Source organism: Chamaea fasciata, unplaced genomic scaffold (assembly GCF_029207755.1).
Source record: "Chamaea fasciata isolate MVZ Bird 193981 ecotype frontalis unplaced genomic scaffold, bChaFas1.0.hap1 SCAF_7, whole genome shotgun sequence".
NCBI classification, from domain to species: domain Eukaryota; kingdom Metazoa; phylum Chordata; class Aves; order Passeriformes; family Sylviidae; genus Chamaea; species Chamaea fasciata.
Genome location: NW_027094092.1, coordinates 19,403,143 through 19,426,684, shown reverse-complemented (window position 1 = coordinate 19,426,684; position 23,542 = coordinate 19,403,143). Strand labels below are relative to the sequence as shown.

Below are 23,542 nucleotides of genomic sequence, written 5' to 3'. Positions count from 1 at the left end.
AAAATGGCATGACCTGTCACAGAGCTGGGGGGGGAGCTGCAAGACAAGGCAGAGAGTGAGAAAATAATATCCTTCTCCTTGTCTTCCTGTCATATTCCAGACTAGTCCCAGGCAACATGCACTTGATTAGGCAAAAACTTTCCCAGGTAAGGATGGAGATGTCACAGAAACATGTCCCCCCTGTCAACCAGCATACCTTCATGGTACAGAACCAGAAAGAACAAACTAAGCTGACACAAAGCTTAACCATTTACCTATAATTTATATATTTTGAGGAAAAATACATTATTTTTGGAACTCTAGGGGAATGGCAGAGCTGTAGTTGGTTCCCTCCACTTCCCATCCCTAGGCCATCTTGCTTCCTGTTGCTCTTGGAGTCCAACTCCTCCCTCTCCCAGGAAGGCCTGAACACCAGGGGCAAGAAAAACTATTACGAACACAACATGGCAAGTGCTCCATTCTTCAGTGCTGCACAGGGCACAGAGCAGATCGCAACTGCCGTAAGAAGTTTCAGGTAACACCGTTTCCCTAGCTGATTCCCGAAGTCTCTGGGAGGAATCTCCTTTGTACAGGCATCTTTGGAGAACACATCTATCAAAATAATACGTTTTATAGCATGATTAGTGCACAAGGCTTTTCAGAAACTTCTGAATCGGCCAAATGTAGCTTGTTCCCTTCCTCCCTCACAATGTCTCAAAATGCTCCATCCATGACACAGGCAAAACTGCCAAGTTTCACATCACTATTTCGAATGACATGAGAGGAATGCCTCAGGGAGGTAGTCTCTTTAAGCCTATGTCTGTCTCAAACAATGTATTTCCTTTCAAATGTTATTTCCTGCAAATGGCTGACTTTCCTGGGGATGTTTCAAGAATCTGCCAGCACAGAGCAGATGCCTAAATGGAAATTTGACCTGAGCTGTTACAAGATAATGTAGCCCAGAAAAAAAAGGTGGAAACAAGGTCTCCAGAGCCACCTGTAACTCTCCTGCTGTACTGCAGCACCTTGAAGAGAGTGACAGCCACCAAAAAGCATGGCCAGGCATGCAGCTGGCAATTAGACATCTTTTAGCAGTGTCATTCAAACCTCAGTTTCATTCCCTGGATCACTGTTCTTCCCGCAGAGAAAGAGCAGGTTTTCTCTCTACACTGTTACAGCCTACAGCACACTGGAACAGGCTCAGCTCCAGCCCAGTCAGGCAGGGCCCTCACTGCTCCCAGCAGCTCCTGGGGAAATGCAACACCCAACTTTGCCTCATGCCTGAGTCCCCGACTTTAAACCAGCGATGGCAACAGTTCGTCCATGGTTACTCCTGCCATGAAACACTGAACAGATACCGTGCTGTCAATCAGCACCCCTAGGCTAGCGCAACCTTACTGCACCACTGGTAACTGACTTCTGCACTCCTGTGTTCAACCAGCCAGGTCTTTGTTTTTGTTTATGGCATTTTTTTCCCCTTAGGACAGTAACCGAAGACATTCAGCTCAGTCTTTGTATCACTGACATGTACCTGCTAAGTAATGACCAAATGAAAATCACCACACTCTAATTGCTGCAGGGTGAAGCTGTCAGCATTTAAAAAACCTCCTATTAACAAACCACTCCCAGTGCACGAATACCACCTCTGCCTGCAACTGGAGAAAATCTACCACAATAATACAAAATTACAGGATGCCATGGTCAGATCAAGATAGGAAAGAGATACCTCAGTATTCTTTGCAATGTAGGAGTTCAGTCAATGTACTCAAGCTAGTTATAAGGCATGCAAGAGCTTAAACCGTAGAATCTAACTCCCTTCTCCACAGTCCTCTCCAAAAGCAGTTTCAGGTCAGTATAGTGCTACTGGGAGACTTTCCTGGTAATTTTCATAACTTTCATTAGAATTTACAAATTCTCAGATATTACAAAACTGAAATGTCCTGGCTAAGAATAAATCTCTGGTATAAAACAGAGCTTATAGAAGTTTGACAAGAGAACTAGAAATTAACAAGGCTTTTGCTCTCAGAACCTAAGCAACTCTGTACTTACTGCAGAGTAAGGCAGTACATTCAGGCAGCAACATCAAAAAGGTGCCAATCTCATGGCACCTCTCTCCATTGCTCTGCATTACCTTCTTATCTAACCTTATATATCTCTCATCCAACCTGCTCCCTCCCTTCCACATGGAAGCAGTACCTATTTAAAATGAAAAGTCCTTCTGTGAATATTTAAGAGAGATTTCTAGACTTGGGCAAGTTGCTAGCTAAGAACCAACAGCAGGTCTCACAGCCACGTGCCCCAGCTACAGAACTGTCTTTGCCCTATGAAGCATCCTGGTGTTCCCAAGAGAAAACATAACTGGATGCATCTCAAGAACTGTAACACTTCTGTGCAGAATAACCAAAGGTCAGCTCCTGTCAGATCTACTGCTGTTATCTGCTGAAAAGTCTCAGCCATGACCACGACACTCCTTTAATGAAAAAATTTAGACCAAGCTAACTAATTTTAGAAATTTTTACAGTTTCAAAAAGCACGAACAAAAAACAACTTCCCTAGAAATGCATTATCAAGTCCCTGTTCCTTTTAATAACTCCTTTAAATAAATGCCATACTTCTACCCTATTAGACTGAAGCAACATTCCAGAAACAGGTATGAAATTTTGTTACCCAGTAAGTTGTTTACAGGATTTCCTTTGTCATGTAATAACTGTATCCTTAACATTCTTTTAAAGCAAGGATGTATTAATAACCCTTTCACCAACCAAACAAAAGATAGCAGCAAATCAAGATACTTGCAGACAGCCCTACCCAAGCTTTGCAACGAAATGGGAACAGGGAAACTCTGACTCAATCCAGTTTCAAAGCAACCAATACTTCTCTTAAAACATGACCTTCATCAGCTCCTAGGAGAGTTGCATGTTACACAGAGCAATTTGAGATTCACAGCCAATGCATCTAGAAACTTGTTTTGTGCCTTACTCCATGCCCAAAAAATCCATTGGTGGATAAAAAACTGTCAAAACAATGGCACATGTGGAACTGTTTTAAATGGTATTACTCCTTCTGCCTCCCTCAGACTTTGCAAGCCTCCCCTAACGGATTGAAAAAAACCCTCAAAGAAATCCTCAGTGCGGTCCTCAGCTCCCAGCCCTCAGGAATGCGATCTTCCTGCCCACTCAGCACACAGCCCCGGACAGGACTGCGCACTCCCAAGGAGGAGCAGTGTCACAGACACACTCGGAACAGACATGGAAAGGACCAAACTACATCATCATGTCCATTTTTCTAACAAGGTCCATAAAGATGTCAGGTTTTGTGTAGCCAGCTTGCTGCACTGCCTGTTGGCAGGGGCAGAAACTCCTTCAATCTGGCAGAGCTGGCATTCCAATAGTTGACATATTTACCCTGCAGCCTCTTTGATTAATTTTGAATTCAACCCAAATAGGAGCTACATGGATGTGTTCAGTTAAGTAAAGGAGGAAGGAAAGAAGGGGAAAGTAGTCCATTTTCACTGCAACACATTGCTCACTTTAAGCAGCATACCATCTGGGCTGATTATAAAAAAACGGACTCGTGTTTCACTCTGAAGGGGACTGAGTAAGGAAAATCAATCTGTTTTAGCAGCCACTTCCAAAAATGTTGGTATCTAAATATTTAATATTCCCCAAAAAAGAATCAGGGAAAAATAAATGAAAGGACAAGTCATACTAAGCAAGCACTTCACACTTTATTAAGAAAGCAAGTCAAGGATATCCTTCACAAAACCACTTCTACCTGAAAGCACTCCAGAGAATTGTGCACATTACAGAACAGATCATTACTGATCACACAGCTCTGTATCAGAAAGTATAATCAGCAAGAGCAGGCAATCAGCCTGGCCAAGGAGGTTTTGAGGAAGAAATACAAGACACTTACGTGTTCGTTGCCTTCATGAACAATGCCAGTAACGACAGCCTCATGGCAAAAAGGATCTTTCACCAAGGATGAAGCATGAACTCTCCACTGCCAAACCTTTGGCATGCCTTTTGTGAGAATCATGGGATATTCACAGCATACTTTCAATGGATTGCTGTTTGAAGCTTTTCGTATGTGAAGAGAATTATTTTGATCAGGCTGGTATGTAGCTGTAAGGCTGAAGGGTTACTGATGATACTTTCCTGTCACACCATGTACACATTATACTCCATACCCGTCTTTAATTTCTGCTTAAACCCTTGACAGATGCAAATCCACACCAGGTTTGATTTAAGCACATCGGAAATCTGTTTTAACTCTACTGAAACCTACAACATGTTATGAAGACAAATGGAGAAAGACAGCAGCAAGTCAATAACTGGAATTTGCAGCAAGATGGCATCCAAAAGACATACCTTCAATACCTGCCAATATTGGATCACCAGCAAAACACATCACAACTAAAGAAAAGCCAGCAATATTAGCAGACTTGAACAAACATTTTTTGATCTTCCTCTGTCATCTTAAAAGAGTGCAAATATGCACTGTCAAGTGACTGGTAGGTTATTACAAGATTTGATTCCTCAGAGAACACAAAACTACTTCCAAACACATCCAGGTCCAGTTGCTTCTGTGAATTTAGCCCCTCAGGACAGATGTTTCTTTCCATACTTCTTTATGTTGACATGAAGCATGTGAACTCACTCACTCCATGTCTACTTTACAGAGATCTACTAATGCAGGTGATGCACTCAGAGGAGGAATTCAAAAGCTGAGCACAAAGAAAGTGCTTAGGCTATAAACTTGAGTATAACCTGTGCATGCACAAACTTTACTGGCAATAGAAATATGTTGTCAGCAAGGTAACACCAGTGGCATTCAGGCAGACTTGAATTAATGCTCACTGCACTGAAACAGAAGGCAGAGACAATTTGTGCTTATTGGAGAAAGTCAGGATTCAGGCAGCCACCCAGAGAGACCGTGGGACAAACTTGCTCAATCTCTTTATTACCCTTCACCCCTTGTTAAAATGAAAACAAGGTGCTAGTTTTGAAGAGGAAGTTGCCCATACTGAATTCAAGCACGCAGGGTATAAAAAGATTGCTCATTAACAGCACGAAAAAGGTAAGGAAAATACATCAATGTGTGTGAAGTTTACTTTCCATCTCTCAAATAAACACCTCTGGTATTACCCAAAAAGTTGTTTGCAGTTCAGTGTTCATAAGGGTATCATGTAAAAGAGCAAAAATGCCAGTCTTCAATTTGATCTGCTTTCCTATGCACTGCTGCAAAGACCCTTGGCAGAACAGAAAAAAGGCAAGCCAGTGCACATTCAGGCTGGCTTTGGGAAGCAAAGAATAAGCCAGGTGCTCTCTTGCTCTGCAGTGAAACCTCTGACAACACCTAAGCCATTTGCCACAAGTAAAGGACACCTGCCACTAATTATCTGACAGTTTAAATCCCCTTGAACAGTTTTAATCCCTATCCTCCCCTATCTTCATTTAAACTGCCTGATGATTACAGAGCTTATGATATATTAGAAGTTACAAGGGTTATTTGTAAAGGCAGATTGACAGTCCCACTGCAATACAAGTGCTCAAAAATATTACTTCACTGAAGCAGCAGGTAATTAGTGATTACTCATGGAACTGCTCATTGATCAGGTTCGACTTCCCCTCCTTCAGTTTTCCGACCGTGATCCATGAGATGCGGTATATTTGGTATCTGGCATTTTCAAGATTTAAAATGGATCAGTCCTAGCCAAAAGATCAGAAACTCCTACGGTAACTTTAAATTAAATGCTAAATATTACTGAGGCAAGTCAAAGACAATGGGAAAACCAACCTTCTCAGAGCACTAAAATGGACAGCTTCTTTTAATTTAGACAGAAAAACTACTGCAGAGAGGAACACTGACTACTATCCAATGCTCATCATTCACCCATTAATTCCTCACTGCAAAACCTGCCTTTGTTGAACTGGAGATCAATTAATCCATCATGGTCCACACCATAAATAACACAATATGCATAGAACGGAGTATCTTCTTCTAAGTCTCTTACAGCGTCCGTTGAAGCAACTGGCACATTCCCTGTAGTAGGTGGCTGCATTTCAGCAGTAAGTCATGCAAGCACCTTAATTAAATATAATCTCCTAAACCATTTCCTAATAAACAACCATTTGCTTTTTCCTTGCAACAATATATGCAGGAAGTGAGCTGAGGTGAACAGGCTTACTTTAATCCTACACCCTTCATGGCTGGATTCTATATTTGGGAGACTGGGCTTTTCACTAAAGCTTCCACATTTGCTTGTCTCAGCAGCAGTGCAGCTGCTTGAGTACACACCAAAAATATATCCCCCAGGTCTGCGGGCTCTGGGCACACTTCATGTGGTGTGGAACAGGCTATGGGCCATTAACAGTGCAGAGTGAACACAGCTCCAAACTAGTACAGGTTTAAACAGAAAAAGAAAGCAGAAATAAATAAGGAGGAAGGAATACTTTAGGTTACTGAACTGGGTGCACTTCGAAATACAAGCATTCTCCAGCAAGAAGGTCAAATGGAGATTGTATGCTGTTCTTATCCAAGCCAGAGCTACCAACACCGCTTCCTTTAAAGAAGCAGCAAATATAAAAACATTTTATTTCTAATACCTTTGAAGGACACCAACTAGGGCAAGTGCCAGATTCTATACCTGTGCCAGGGCAACCCTGGTTGTGTGTACAGATTAGGAAATGAGAGGCTGTAGAGCAGTGCTGCAGAAAGGGCCCTGGGGGTCCTGGTCTGTGGGAAGTTGGATCTGAGCCAGCCCTGGCAGCCAGGAGGGCCAACGCTGTCCTGGGGGGCACCAGGCACAGCATCACCAGCCAGGCAAGGGAGGAGATTGTCCTGCTCTGCTCTGCTCTGAGCTGGGCCGGCCTCACCTCCAGTGCTGGGGGCAGTTTGAGGTGCCACAATTTAAAAATGACATAAAGCTGTTAGAGAGTGTCCAAAGGAGGGCCATGAGGATGGTGAAGGATCTGGTGAGGAAGTCGTGTGAGGAGCAGCTGAGGTCACTTGGTCTGTTCAGCCTGGAGAAGAGACTGAGGGGAGACCACATTGCAGCTGGTGTGAAAAAACGAGTGTCAGGACCCAAGGGAATGGTCTGAAGTTGTGTTAGAGAAGGTTCCAGTTGGATGTTAGAAAAAGTTTTTTCACCCAGAGGTGGCTGAACACTGGAACAGGCTCCCCAGGGAAGTGGTCACAGCACCAAACCTGACAGAGCTCAAGAAGTGTTTGGACAATGTTCTCAGGCACAGGCTGGGATTCTTGGGGTGTCTTGTGCAGGGCCAGGAGTTGAACTCGATGCTCCTGATGGGTCTCGGCCAACTCAGCGTGTTCTATTCTTCTATGATTCTATGGCATGCTGCTAAAACACCACCCTGAGGAAAATATCATTTCTGTCTTCACAAAAACAAAAGACTGAAGGATTTATGGACAATAATGCAGAAAACTTACAACAGGTCTTTGGACAGAAATTAGATTTCATTATTCCTGTCCTTCATTTAACAATACATTTGTAATTACTTGGCATCAGTTTTTGTATCAAACAGATGTACCTATGAAAAATTAAATGGGGAGTAGGGGTAAACAAGGAGATAATCAGCTCATGTGATCCATCACACTACTCCAATTTCCCAAAACCAGGCTAAGCTGACATTCTGCCCAGAAAATACTGAGACCATACCTGAAATGTGACAGCAGCAAGACTGAATCTGATTCATTCAGCATCAAATTTAAAGGATTAACAGAAGAGCAACAGAAGTGACGAAAAACTCCTTCCATTTAACAAGATGCATTATGGCTATTTCATTGTTCTTCTAGGCTAGGGCTGGGTTTAAATCTCCTTGCATGATATTCTATGCCAATAAAAATCCTACCTACCACAATGAAAGTTAAGTTTCCCAATCAGAATCAGAACATTTACTTTCAAAGATCAAAAGCTTTTAAGTGTCCTTGGAGACTTGTTTCTGCAAGGACTTTTTTTGCAGTGTGCAGATGCAGGAGATAAAAGGCTACCGTTAACCACATTTTCTTGCTAAAAAAACCATCTATCAAATTACCTGCATTTTGGGGCCTTCAGATAAGAGGGTTAGCAGTGCAAATTCTGGGATGTTCAGCCTTACTAGCTGGGCAAATTCATCTAGGCCTTAGACATGATGTAAGAAAAATCTCACGGTTGTTCTGTCTGGAGAAAACAACTGAATTCACTATTAGGTTATTTACCCACAGGCAAGAGGTACTTCAAGCTGTTCTGCTGTGCCACATGACAATCACTTAAAGTGCTGCTCCAATGAGAAGTAATCACAAGGATTGACAGAAGTTAACTGCGAGGTTGTAAAAATGTTAATTCTCTGAAAAAAATAACTCCATAATATCAGTTGCTCTAGGAGCATTTCACTATGGCAGTGGTTAAAGAATGCTCTAACTTATAGGCAAAAAAACCACTGAAGTCCTTTGGAGTTGGTAGCTGACACTGGGCACACTCCCCACTCTTTTACATCCTAGCTTACAAAAACAATCCCTAATATGCATCAGTACAAAAACACAGAAGGGGAGAATGCATGCTTCAGCAGGATGCTAATAATGTGTCATCTTGCCTCTTCTTCAATGACTAGTCACTCAGCACTTCTAACAGTATTTAATATTTCTGTAGTCTTATGTCTCATCACACAGATCAGACATTGAATCAACCTTTGCAAGTGAATGCAGTTTAAGCAAGAGCTAGTGTTACAGGAAAAACAAACAAACAAACTATAAACAGATAACATTAACTGGCAGGCAAAAGAATGTTTTAGCTAGCAAGGGAAAAAACCACAACCATAAAAAATGACAACCTCTGCACCTACAAAGACCATAGAGTCCAAGTAATGATGACAGTATGGAATGGTACTGCTGATCAGGGGCAGAAACACCATATCAAACTTCTCTGTGTTGCTTTCCGGACATAGCTGTGATTAGCTAAAGGTGCATTATCCTCAACAGTTCAAGCTGATTTAAATCAGAGCAAATAGCCCCATCCTTCTTTAACCCTGGCCATACATTCCTGCCTCCCTCTTGCTCTCCAGTTGCATAAACTCTGCCACAGGTGAGCAGCAAGCTTTAAAAAAAAGTTAACCTAGAGCCTGTAGTTCTCCACCACAAAGTTTCAAGAGTTTATGCCATCACAGAAGAAAGGAACATATAGGCCCCCTCCAGAAGAAGAACACAACAAGGACTGTAGCCCTTTCTCAGGCTAAGTCAGGTTCCCTAAAGCAAATACTTCGGCCATTTTCAACTGCAATAGACATCACTTAGTCTCACAAAGTTGCTTGTCTTTAACAACTATGTCACAATTGTTTCTTTAAGCAGCAAAGTTTTGAAGAGCACTAATTTCTTCTTTGTAGCTGTATATCTGTCTTCTCCAGTAAGGAAGGCTGCCTGTCAGAACCAAACATGCCACTCTGTGTCCTAGTAAACATGTACATGGTGAAGGCTGGTTTCTCACACTGACACCTTATGGGTGCCACAGGAGACACCAGTGTCTGACTACCCAGGACTCACTCTGGCAGCGACACTCCTAACTACCAGACACTTCCACTGCTGGGACTGAAACTCCTACACAGTGGGTGGCTCCAGTGGCCCAGTGGGTGCAACTGACCCTCTGCACACACCACACTCACGTTGTCAGACAAGGTTTCCTTACCACACTAACCCCGGTTTCCCATAGTACAGTCCCAAATGTCCAGTTCCTTTAAGTAATTTAATTGTGATGCATAACACAAAACCAGCTTGAGCTGGTGCCTCTGGAGAGGGAGCCTAGACAAAGGAATCCCTGTGCTTTTGTACCCTCAGTCTGCCAATAGTCTGGGGTCTTCCTGCTGAGCCCTTGGCTCCTGCTGTGTCCCAGTGTCCGACCACCTGGCCAGTGCCACAGGTCCTTGTGCCCTTTGCTGTCCAAAGGGTGAGCACCAGGTCACAGCCCCTTCCTTGTCTGAGGCTCCCAACATTTCTCCCACCCAGGGCACAACCTGCAGTTCTCACTGCAGCTGCACACCCAGTATGCTCCAAATGTATCCCTCAGCATTGGTCACTGACAATTTCGAAGGTGCGCTAGAGACAAAAAGTGCAGGGTGCTGAAAGCAACCTCACTCTGTGTCACACATCACTGGCCACCACAACTCTGTAATAAATAGTGGAGAAATCAAACCAAGAAGAAGTTGGGGTAATGATTATCTTCCTGATGATGGAGATGGCAGAGGGACCTTCCCATCTGGAGAGTTTGAATTTAGCATGTGACAGCACATCAGAAGAGAAGATAAGATGTGGTACTTGGTAATGAGGGGAGATCTTGGGCTCTGACACTACATGAAAATGTCACACCTCAAAAAGAGCCTGGAAGAGACAGATGCGTGAGGCTTCACAGAGGAACCAAGCCCAAGGAAGGCCAGGATGCAGCACAGAGTAACAAAACAAAACATCAACACTCTTAATTGTCCTTAACAATAAAGAAAAAAACTCATACCCTTCACTCAACAACACTGAGCTAATTTCCAAGTGTGAGGAGATTGATGACAGATAATCATGATTTTCATCTAGACAAGAGACAGATCTGCAGACTTCCCAACCCTAGGAAGGCAACTTGGCTCCTGCTTTGATGTCTTGCCCTAAGAAAAGAAAACAAGGAGACTAGAAACCTCTCTCCTGAGGCTCCTAAAAAATCTGGAAGACGAACAAAAATATTTTTCTAAATACATTGAATCAACGGTTAAAATTAGAATTACCAGACAACAATCAGAGTCAAGGAAAGGCAATAGTTTAAGAAAAGGGAAAGACTGTTCTAGGTGGTACTGACAGCACACAGACAGTGAAGATGGAATAGTATTCCTAAACAGAAGCATCACCTGGAAATAATGATAACCCCCTCAAACACATGCAAATCCAACAAAGAGGTAAGAGTGAGACTGAAAAGAGGGCATACATTAAGACCATGGATACTGGGTGACAAAACATGATGCAAAGTGAACTTAGAACATCCCTGAATGTTTAAGGAGAAACGCAACTCATCGCTCACCAGCTGCAGAATGCAGACCTGGACCCTGTTAGAAAAAACAATTTCAACAAAACAAGCCAAAAGAGAGCCTTGATTTCAGAGCATCACCAGGCTGGGTTATAATTAGCAGATTTTCATCTACCTTATATATACGAAACCATGACAAGCAATGGGGCAGCCACAGCAACACCCTGTCAAGGAGCTCTCACCACTCTCACAGTATTTTGGAGACCCCTGCTAACATACTGGTCTAATTTAACCACAGGACACAAGCCTCTTAAAATGTCATGCCCCAGGTCTACTTGAAGAGATTTTGCCATTACTTCAGAGTTGAGAGGTTTCTTTTTCTAGAAGACTGTGTATTTGCCCTTTTCCTGTACCTCTGGTCACATGTCCTCCACTAGGTAAGCCTCAAAGAGAGTTGAGTGGGGACAGAAGATGGGGCTCAGGAATGACAGAAGTATGTAAGTTAATGGTTATATATTTGAAGTTGGAAATTTCCCATCATCACTACCAGAGACCTAGCAAATAACCATTTCAAGTGAAAAATAACAGCTTTTATAACCACTTACTTAAAGTATGATTTTTCTCCCTTTCAAACTGAGCTCTTTGATGTGCTTTATACAGCAATAATAAAAAATTATCCAGAAGATAAAGTTACTCGGTGTTTGCTGCATGGATTAGACTGCTGCTGGTTTCTGTAAGCAAACCAAAACCAGAAAAATAAATGTCATTTGCATTTTGTCAATAGGAAACATGCTGTTAGGCAGATAAACAGCAGGGACTATCTTGAAGTGAGGGTCTCACTCTTTTCACTGGAGTTTAGTTTTACCTTGTATCTTTCACTTATTGCCTCAGAAGCCATAGCCAAAAGCAATGATGTTGCTTCCCTGTAGAGGAATGTAGAGAGAGCCTCCACACAAGAGGACATGAACACGGGGAGCACAGTGGGGCTGTGCAATCTTCCTGCAAGGCACTGGTGACCGATTTTGTCCAGCAAATACTGCCACAGCAAGATACCACTCCACACACCACGTACCCCAACCTGCTTTTGAGCTACCAGTAAAATCAGGAGGTTGATTCACAACATAGGTGATCTTGGAGTTTGGCTTTTTCATCGCTTGCTGTATTTAACAGCACAGCAAGGAGTGAAGAATACTGGAATGAAGGTAGACAGAGGAAGATTTAGCAAAAAGCAGAAAAGCTTTTCGAGAGAGTGAGAAAAATGAACTTTCCCCAGGAGCACTGGATGCAACTCTAGACAAGTGACTCCAGAAAGGGCCACAAAACAAAAAGACCAAGATTCAGTCTGTGTGATGTACTAACTTTCCTCCTTTTCCCACTTTTAGCTTCCTGACAGTTCTGTTTCCTTTATTTCCTAAAATCCCCTGCAAAGTAGCTAAAAAACCGACCAACCAACCAACCAGCCAGCTGCCTTTTAGATACCTATCCCAGTCTCAAAAGAAAAAAATTTCCTATCCACCCTACTCAAAGTGCCCAGGAGACAAAAAGTCTCAGAAGAAAGCTTCCCAGTATGCTCTAGTTAAGAGAGATTACATACTTCAGACTCTAATCCAAATATTTTAGGCGTCTCACTTGAGCCCTCTTCCAGCTTCCAAACCTGGATGTGTTTCACTCAGATAAGTTAAAGTCAGCTAACAAAAATGAAGGTATTTCCGGTTAACTACAAAACCATTCTTGCCTTTTAAGGCTTCACTCAACACTTTTTGCATCAGGTATTCTCCACTGAGCCAAACCAAAACTCAGATCTCTAAAACACCACGCTATAACCCCACACATCATTTTCCTGGCCAAACAAACTGAAAGGTCCACATTCCTTCAGGCACCCATCATATTTCTGTATGCTACCAAGTGTACATTCTGTAGAAGGTGATGCAAAGACATGTCCAGACAGAGCACAACAAACTGGCAAAAGCCTGAGGGCTGCAGAGCAAACCCGGGAGCTGAGAAATCACCTACAGAGCTGCACAGACTGGGATCAGAAGAAACACACAAGATTTTAGGAACGTCATGAAAATTTTCAACAAAACAAAATTTTTAATATCTCAGTAAGCCAGGAAACTCAAAATGCATAGACAAAAGACAAGGATTCTACATACTCAGTAATAAATTTTTGATTCTCAAAGTGCATACTACTTGGTTCCAAGGCAGAATACATTTTTTTCCATACAAAATCCAAACTGGAACTTACGGTGCACTACGCTCATAAAACTGCCAATCTTTTCTTCAAACTTCTTGGAAAGTAAGCATTATCACTGTAGTGGCACATGAGGCTGGCCAGAACAGAGGCTCTTCAGCACCTTGCTCAACACAGTAATGAACAGCAGTCTCAGTATGCTGCCATTAAGGGTTAATTTTAATTTTGACCCTTGTTGGCCTGGTTGGCTAGTCCCATAAATACCAACCCAGCAGATATAATTGCAAAGCAGGTATATTTGGTTCTAGTCACTCTGCCAATTTAGTGGCAACTAATGTTTGAAAATTGCAGGGTGTAAATTTAGCATAGTGGGTCTCACATCATGTTTTTACTGCTGGAGACTGTATTTGATTTAATGAGAATTAAAAGAAAGATACCACACTTTATGAAAGCTTTTCTGTTTTTTCCCCAAGTCTCTGGAAAGAAAGAAGTAAGAAAAATCAAACGGTACCGACTTGATAATGACAAAAACAGTGCAGCTCAAAACTGTGCATTTCTGAGTTTCAGCAGTCATTTTTTTCAAGTTGATGAGCAGAGAATTGCTAGTGCCAAGCAATGCCAAGACTTCTGCCAAGCAGCTATCAAATCTTGGTAAGGCAAAACAAGCAGCAGGAGACGTCTTTGGGATACAAGGACAACCTGAACATATTTTCTCTGTAACAATAATGTTCAATTTTCTTTCACAGCCCCAAGAAATCAGTGACTAGCTAGCTCCAATTGTGGCTCTCCCACTGCTACTCATGTACACATTTGCAGCTTCCCATCCGTCTCACACACTACAGAAAGTTCAAAAGACAATGAAAACTGTACATAATTGGTATTTTTAAGGACACTTTTTTAAGTAATACACAGTGCCAGACTGACAGCCACTGCCATCAAAAGAGACCACCAGTGTAATGCGTACAGACACTAGCCAAGGTTTCTCCTACTTAAGAGAAAGATGCAACAGAAGCAACAAAAGCAAGGCAGCCTCCAGCCTTTGTGTTTCCACGAGTCAGCGTGGCAGCGCACCACTGCTGTTACGACAACTCTGATTCTTCCTTGGCAGAACAATGTTGCAACCCACTCACAGTCCTGCTCATTTGGGGTTGGATTTTCTAACCAAATACCTAAGCAGACTCACTTCAGACTTAGGACATTTTCAGTCTTTCAGCGCCAGAGCCTCTATCACGCATACCCTCTCTGTAAAAACAGAGAGGGTATACAGGCCAGTATTTAAAAGAACAGAAATCATGCTGAACATTCAAAACTCACTTTTCTCCTAGGGAAATCTGAATTGAAGACACTTGGGAGCAATAAAGTTCTTAAAAAGGCACCTGAGACTCTTCCCAGACTCCTCTAATTTTGGTTCCCCAGTTACTGCAGTAATTTTCTTAAAAGTCAAGATGAAACATTCTACCCAGATTTTCTGTTGAAGAGCTGCAGTCACAGCTCCCACCGTCACTGCTGGAAAGCCCTGTAAACTCCAACCATCCACACACTGAGGCTTTGCCTGTTCTCTGAAGCTACTCCATCAGCATCAGAAAAACAGGCCTTAGGTGAGGTACAAAGTTCTGAGGTAACAGACCCTGCTATTACTCTGGAAAATTAGTTAAACATTTCAGAAAGGTTTCACATACTTTGCATCAGACATGATGTAAAGCAAATGGAAGAAAAAAATTAAAGAGAGCGAAGACTGTCCTCCTACAAGACAAGTAGGAGAGGGCTTTCATTTAACACAATTATCTTCCCTAAATTTTCCCTTCAGTCTTATTTCCCAATACTGGCAAGTTACTGAAGTATGTGGAAATCATCACTTTAGCAAAAAAAACACTCTCACAAAAGCAAAAAACATTTGGCCAAGAAGACAAATCCTATGCTTATACCATAAAGACCACGAACTTAAGACCACTTTTAATATTCTTTTTACTACACACAAAAAAGGTCACTATCCTTCAAGATGCTTCCAAAAAAAAGGACACTTTCATTGTTATTATCACTAACACTCAATTTAACAGGACAGCTGTGCCATCCTGTTAGCAGGAGACATTACACAACACAAAAAGACAATAAGCCATACTGTCTAGGACACAGGATAAGCAACATGATGAGAATGGTGATGTCACTGGCTAACCTGTGACCTCATATATTATACAAGACATCAGGCTGCTCTGTTTTCAGATACCCCCAAGCAAGGGCCTCGCAGCCCAAATCATTCCAGACACACCTTTGTTCATCAGGATGTACGAGGATGCTCATCATTCACTGCAACAGAACATAAACTCCTTGCATTCAAGACCTGGAAGAACTGAGTTTTGTGAATGACACTGACAACAGAGTCGCATTTTCTTCAAGTCTGGAAGAAAGCCTGTCTGCATCTCATACTGCTTCATGTGGAATGAGACTCCAGGGACCCTGGTGACCAGCCCAAACAAAAGAGGATAGCTGAGAATCAGGAGAGGCCTCCTTCAGAATACCTTATTCATAATTTAACTGTTAACAGCCATATAACTGGAGTGGCTGCAGGAAAAATTTAACTGTACAGCTGTCTGTTACATTGAAAGCACTTCAATTGTGTTTGCTTTCTACTTAAGCAACAGGGCTTCTCTTTATTTCAATGGTTGGTCCCCTTTGGAAAAAAAGAGATGAAGCTCAACTTCATAATAAATAGAATTAATTTAACTTCATTTTATCACTCAAGAAAGGCTGAATGTGATTACTATAGTCTTTCCCATTTTCCTCATCTCCTATGCAATTAATTTTCACATACTGAATCACAATATAGTCTATTACATAGAAAGGAAATATTTATGCACTTGTTGCTTCACTACAAGTTTTGTGAATGGGTATTTCTGATTCAGGGAGTTAACACAAAAATAGCATTACTTTTGACCATGTGCACTGACCCATATTCTGTGAACTACCTGAAAGTAAAAAGGGAAAACTAACACAGAAAATATCATGGAGTGCTAAAATTCACCCAGGACCAAGAAACTTTGTCCAAGCTGTATGCGCCCTAGATCATATTGTTGTGTTTCATACACAAAGCAGATGATATGGCTCAACCATAATCACTTAATATTATCTATTAGCTCCTTGAACTATGGCTGTGTTTTCTCCAGATTTTCCACGAAATAAATTTAAAAGTAATACACTAAGTATTGACTGCATTACAGCTGATGACTGCACAAACTTAACTCAAGTGTTACCTCCACTAAACAACACCCATTCGTTCCATGTATGAAGTCAAGAGGGTCATATGAAAATGCCTATGATACAGCATCCCAAACACAGACATCCTTAAGCTGAGGATGAAAGTTCTTGCAGCCTTTTGCTTTATCTGATCACCAAGTTCATTCATATGACCAGAAATGGTACAGAGCATTCAGCAGCCTGGAAGCTCCATCCAAAAAGCAGGAAGATGGTCTCACAGAGACTGCTACCGCAACGTAACTTTGCAGCTTCATCACTGTCATCATCTGAGTGGCCATTATGAATTTTTCAGTGTATTGCAGATAACCCTGTACCTGGCTGACATTCTTCATCACACTCAGACACAACAGACCATCAGTCACAGGGACTACCAGAGAAGGGTGGTGACACAACTTTTCCAGTATGTCCACATACCTTCTGCGTTTCAGAAGCATCTTGGCAACAAGAAGCACACGCTGACCAAGATGCTTTGTGATCAAACACTTACTTAGCACTGAAAATATTTGTATGGCAAGATCAAAATCACAGTAAAATTTTCAATGCAAGACAGAAAAAGTTTCCTTCACTGATGTATTCCCAAACCAAAAGCACAAAATTCACTGTGCCACTGGAAACTGGTTTTACCTGGAAACCAGAAATTACTCCTTCCCCAAGTCTTTAATTGTTCCATCTGCTGCACCTTTGTATCACTGAAGTTGTTAAAATCTCACCTGAGAAAACCACAGATTCAAGGATTACTTTTGTTTGTGGAATGTAAAGTTTTAAGCCATTGTACTCAAGACTTAAAAAATACGCTTTACCCTTTCTCAGTTTGCTGCCTAGAAAGGTCAACAATAAATATTCCTTTTATTACATGGAAGAACAGATTAAGGAACATAAGGCAGCTACATTGCTCTGCAAAATGCAGGTACATTGCTGTGCAAAACATCCTAGCTGCAACACATTCAAGTCAAAACTCTCAGTCCGACAGCTCCTCCATGGAAAACTGTTTACTCAAAGTAGCAGCATCTTTTGTGCCCTCCTTTTTCCCTGAAGAGAGGCAAGAGCAACTATAGACGGAACAAAGTGCACCAGGCTGAAAAGATTGACTTTTTAGTTTTAATGAAATATCATCATTTTAAATTTCATTTTGAAATCAACACTTTTTAAAGGCAGCTTGGTAAATGGAAACCAAAGCAAGAATGCAGGAGGTCTTTAACGAATCCCATAAAGCAGCTGATTGACATTGATATTCTTTCCCGCCCAGCCCCTTTAATGAAGTTTAAAGACATCAGAACACATTAAAACAAAACCAACAAAGGGTGTTTGGGCACTGGAATGGACTCCCCAGGGAACTGGTCACAGTCCCAAGCCTGACAGAGTTCAAGAAGCGTTTGGACAACGCTCTCAGGGTATAGGGGTGATTCTTGGGGGGGTCCTGTTCAGGGCCAAGATTTGGACTTGATGATCCTAGTGGGTTTTTTCCAAATAAGGATATTCTGTGATCTCTGAGAACTGAGTTGTCAAATCATTTTTATACCCACAGTAGTTGAAGGCAAAAAGTTAATGCACTGAAACAAACCCATCTAGGCACTTTTAAAGAATCACGATGCAAATTCTCAAGAATGTATAAAAATAGTAATAAAATCATTCTTGACATGTGTTTAAGATAGAGCTGAATCAATGTGGAAGCTATGTATGTTTATACAAAAAATCCAAAAACCCACCCCAAAAAAACAAACTATGTATTTCCCTTTAATGCCTCCTTGTCAAACCAGACTCAGATGAAAGACATGCTCCAACAGAGTGTGCACTAGTTTTTAGGATGTAGCACAGTGTTTGAAAACATTTGGCACTGTCAATCCCTGCATAAGTGTTAAACAGTTCAGATTCTGCAAGGCAAGGCAAAGTCCCAAATTTTAAGAAAGTGACCAGAAAACACATGAATAAAATTCAGTTGTAGCTATTTATCTTTGGACCTTCATCTACGAAAGTAGATGAAAGATGCTTGCAGAGTCCTAGGGGATAAGCCATATAGAGAAATGAATACTTCTTCCCCAACACTTATTTCTACATATAAGTGTGATACTGCCCTGCTTCCTCATTTGTATTTTAGCTCACATCTTACACAGAACAGAGACTACCCAATGCTAATAAAAATAAGCACCACATATTTTCCAGGACATCTATTTTAAAGTTCCCCTCTCTAGCATCCAGAAAAGAAATCTATCATTACTCCACCAAGAGACTTGGAGGCACTAGCTTCTTGCTTTCAGGAAACATTGGAAGGAGAACTGTAAGAGACGATCTGAAGATCCCTCATCTGTCTCACGACCATCGTCAAGGACAGAGACTGAAACCCCTAAAAGGGACTTTAAAATCTCAACACGGGAGTTATGGCCTGGCTGAGGTGGGATGTTGGCCAAGTGCTGCCTGCAGGTGTGTTCGATGGAAAAACCCAGCACCCATACCGGAACATCAGAATCTGAGCAGAAACAATGGGCAAGTCACGGTGGACTGTGGCTACTGACTTGTACTGGTTGACACTGTACCTGCTGACGATCGACTTGTTCTGAGTTCTCTAAATGAACACACTGCAATGATTTCCCCCACCTGTTTGGCCAACTGCCTGTCGCTTCGGAGTGGACTATAAAACCCTAGAGACCCCCGCTCACTTTTGTGATCACCCCACTGGAGAAACTCGCGTCTATAGGCATCTTCAAAAGCCTTGAGGACTCGACCCTCCATGTTGGTAGCTATAAACCCCTTCCCCTCTTTTTCTGTCTTTCTTACTATTCTCTTTTCTCTCCCCACTATCGCATTTGTTGGCACTAAATAAAGGTGCATTTGTGATTGAGTAAACTGAGTTTGTCCCCCGCTGTGTCTTTTGCGCTCTGAGATCCCTAAAACGAACCATCACGAGCCCCGCTTGTGTGAGCAGATTGTGACAAGAACCTGCACAATTCCAAACCCTCATCTATGACTCCTCACATAAAAAAGTAAAACATACACAACTGTTATCCACTCCCAACCTACATATTCCCATTATTGTGAAAAACAATCAGAAGTAACACATGATTCAAAGAAGGGGTATAAAAGGGACAACTGAAACAGCCTTCTCACACAAGCTTAGAGTCAACAGGACTAGACAAAGGCGGCAAACCTGTAAGCACTTTGAGCACCAGCAAGAGGAGAAGAACAAAGAAAAGAAGTAAAAGTGACAAACAGTGACAGTGTGTTACATATGCAGGGCTATGCAGGGCTGAGTCCTCCAAGTTCAGCCTGTCTGAGTTCCAGCCCTTCCTGGGCTTGCTGCTTTGCTGATGCAAAAAGAAATCCACCACCTCATCTGATGCTGTTTGCCCCGTTCTTTTTGTAAGCTACTCCAATTTTATTGTGGCTCGAGGGCAAAGCATTCACGGAGGAGAAGGGAAAAGGCATGTGCACAACAACCTCATAAAACATTGGCAGAAACAGAGAAGTGGAACTGACAGTGGCAACTACCATTTCCTAGCATTTTACTTACCAAATCAATCGGAAATCAGCTCCAGCAATTAAGTGATAATGAATTATTGATGACACTCACTTTGAGGAACTGAGCACTTACCAGCATTTATGAAACTAAAGAAACTGAGGTGGGTGAGTGCTATCCCCATTCTGCAGACAGCACAAAGCCAGGCAGACAGCAAACAATTCCACAATATTATGCCTTGCCGAGGATCACTGATCTCTAGTATGTTATCTCAGTTCTGTTTGTACATGATCACATATCACCTCGATTTGTAACATATGCCTGCTTTGGAGAGGCACAGTGAACACTCCAGGTACAGCATTCAATAATTTCCGTAACCACATCCTACTACCTTTTCAGAGGTGGGGAGGAAATGCTGCTCGAAGTAAAGGGCAGCAAAATTGGAGCCAGGGAAAAACCACTTTAAAATGTGATCTACAACATATGTTCAGCAGCAGAATTTGCCCTTGAGAAAGCAAAGAAGGTATTCAAGCCCTACTATTTCAAGATACTTTAAGTCTGTGCTTAACATGTCTTTAAGTCAGCCAACTTTTTCTGCCAATGCAAATATATGCAACTAGAAACTCAGAGGAAAGCCAAGAATTCAGTCTTGGATTTAAAACACTTTTGCCAGTCACTCAAGGCTGTCAGTAATACCACACAGGAACATTTCCTACCACTAACACATAAAACTGATCTAGGAAACAGAACTCACTCTACTCCTACCATACTTTACACCTGAGCTTTCCAACTGATGCCATTATTTATTCATACCATTAAAAACCAAACAGGCAAAGGAGGATGTGAGCACTCACTGCACAGTATCCCAACCCTTCATATTTTTTTATCAGACTTAGCAAACAGACAGGCTACTATCTACATGCACTTAAAGGTAAGGCCCTCACACTTCTACAGCTTTCACCCTCAACAGCAACTGACAGAGCTGAGGCAGACACAGATGCAGCTTTACAAATTAGCAGCCATATGTCATCCAACTGGTGTGAAACACCACAATGCCCCTTCAAACACCACAATGGTTACATGCATGTGAGTGTGCTGACGCGTAGTCAGCTCTCTGACAGGAATGCTGGTGACATTAAGCTTCAGGAGGAGGAAGATGAATGTCAGTACCTGCAATATAGTCCAGCCTTACAGACAGGATGCCTTTCAGGGAAGGGCAGCTTTCTGTGTGGAATTTGAGATGACCGGAGATAGGGTTCAGCCCTGCCACAGATGTCTCACATGATTGTATTATTCTGCTTTCCTTGGCTTCAGTTTTCCTTATCCGTTAATGACTACTAATGCTTTCCTATCCTATGGGAATACTGCCAGCATCCATAATTTAGGTTTCCACCCTGCTTGGATGCTGAGAAGATGGGTACCTGAAGAGATATCCGGATCAGTTTTTTGCCAAATATATAAACTGCTTTTTAAGAAATATCATTAAAAATGCAAACTATTAATATTAAAGTCCATCTGTGTATCAGAATCATTAAGGAGGGAAAAGGCCTCAATGATCACTGAGTCCAAACATTAACCCAGCACTGACAAGTTCACTACTACACCGTATCTCTAAGGACCACATCTACATGTTTTTTGAACACTTCCAGGGACTGTGATTTTATCACTTTGCTGGGCAATCTGTTCCAATGCTTGATCACCCTTCCAGTGAAGAATTGTTTCCTTATTCCCAATATAAACCTGCCCTGGCACAACTTCACACTGTTTCCTCGTGTCCTATTGCTTGTTACCCTGTCTACCTCACCTCACTACAATGTTCTTTCAAGGTGTTGTAGAGAGCAGTAAGATTCCCCCACAAGCCTCCTTTTCTACAGGTTAAACAACCCCAGCTCCCTCAGCTGTTTCTCACAAGACTTGTACTCCAGACCCTTCACCAGTTCCACTGCCCTACTCTGGACTCCACTACCTCAATGTCTTTCTTACAGTGAGAAGCCCAAAACTGAACACTGGGTTCAAGGTCTGACCTGTGCAGAGTTCCTGGGACCATCACTGCTCTGGTCCTGCAGGCCACGCTATTGCTGATCCAGGCCAGGATGCCACTGGCCTTCTTGGCCATTTGGGCACTGCTGGGTCATGTTCAGCTGCTGTCAACCAGCACCCCCAGGTCCTTTTCCACAGGGCATCTTTCCAGCCACTTTCCCCCAAGCCTACAGTATTGCATGGGGTTGTTGTGACCCAAGGGCCTCAAGCCCCAGCACTTCGCCTTGTTGAACTTCACACAGCTGGCTTTGTCCCATCGATCCAGCCTGCCCAGATCCCTCTGCAGAGCCTTCCTACCCTCCAGCAGATCAACCTCCCACCCAGCCTGCTGTTGTCTGCAAACTCCATTTATTCCTCAACAGTAAACAGGCATTTTTATAACCAAAAATCTTTGAGGTATGCAGATATGCAGCTAATACCCAGTTCCAGGACTCTGATTAAAATAGATTGCACCATCCTTTAACAGACAAGCAGGAAGGAGCTTGGAAAATTGCAGCTTCAACTACCAACTAGACTCAGTTCACACAGTAACTCTCAAGAGATGAATGATCCCCTAAACCTAAGAAACTCAAATCATTTTAGATACAGAAATTAACTGCCCTCTTATTTACACATACAGGTCCAACAAGAACGCCTGGTATGGTTCGATTTCTGCTTTCCATTTGACCTACCCTTTACTTCGTTTAATGCTGGGGCGCGATGAGTGGGAAAAGGAAACAACTTGGGAAGCCTGTTTGAAAACAGATTATGAATCTGTTTAAGTATCCAGAAATCACTCTGCCCTGGAAACATGCAATGACTAGATCTTGGTACAGCTGCCTACACCTAGGGTTTAATTTTGACAGTTAAGCTCACTCAAACTGTTCTCTAACCAAAACATTTACTACAGCATTTCAGTAACACATTTTTTTCCAACACAACAGGCCAAAACAGTCCTTCTAAACCAAAGCAAACAACACTGGAACAGTAACTAAGTCTGTGCCAAGTTAGTTTTCTTACAGGAATGTGCAAAGTAGCTTGGAAGGCTTGTGTTTGCAAAAAACCAACTTATTCCATCTTCAAGGGCCAGACTGGCAAAGGTGCAAAAACCATTCTATTTCCTCAATGTCACTGCTCCTTTGAGACATCCCATATCAGACATGCTTCCTTTCCAAAATGGAGATAACCACCTGGTGTTTTAGAAGTCTAAATCATGCACTCTTTACTGGTTAAAAACTAGCTGGATAGCCAGGCCCAGTGGGGAATGGACATACATCCAGCTGGTGGCCAGCCACAAGTGATGACCCCCAGAGCTCAGTATTGGGGCTAGTCCTGTTTAATACCTCTATCAGTGACCTAAACAAGAGGACCAAGTGTCCTGTCAGCCAGTTTGCAGACAGGGCTAACTAAGTCGGGCAGGAGTGTTGATCTTCTGGACAGGCTGGATCAATGTGCCAAAGCCAGCTGTGTGAGGCTCAACAAGGTGAAGTGATGGGTCCTGGGGGAGTTGGGGTTGTTTATGCTGGAGAAAAGGAGGCTCAGGGGGACCTCATCACTCTCTACAAGTCCCTGAAAGGGGGTTGTAGCCAGGTGGGGTTTGGCCTCTTCTCCCAGGCAACCAGCAACAAGACAAGAGGACAGCCTCAAGCTGCATATG

At 42.4% G+C, this 23,542-nt stretch overlaps 1 protein-coding gene across 2 annotated transcripts in view; it reads right to left on the bottom strand.

Moving 5' to 3' along the window:
* Window positions 1-23,542, bottom strand: part of LDLRAD3 (low density lipoprotein receptor class A domain containing 3) — a 105,273-nt gene that overhangs the window by 70,511 nt on the left and 11,220 nt on the right. The gene's annotated exons all lie outside the window — the stretch shown is intronic.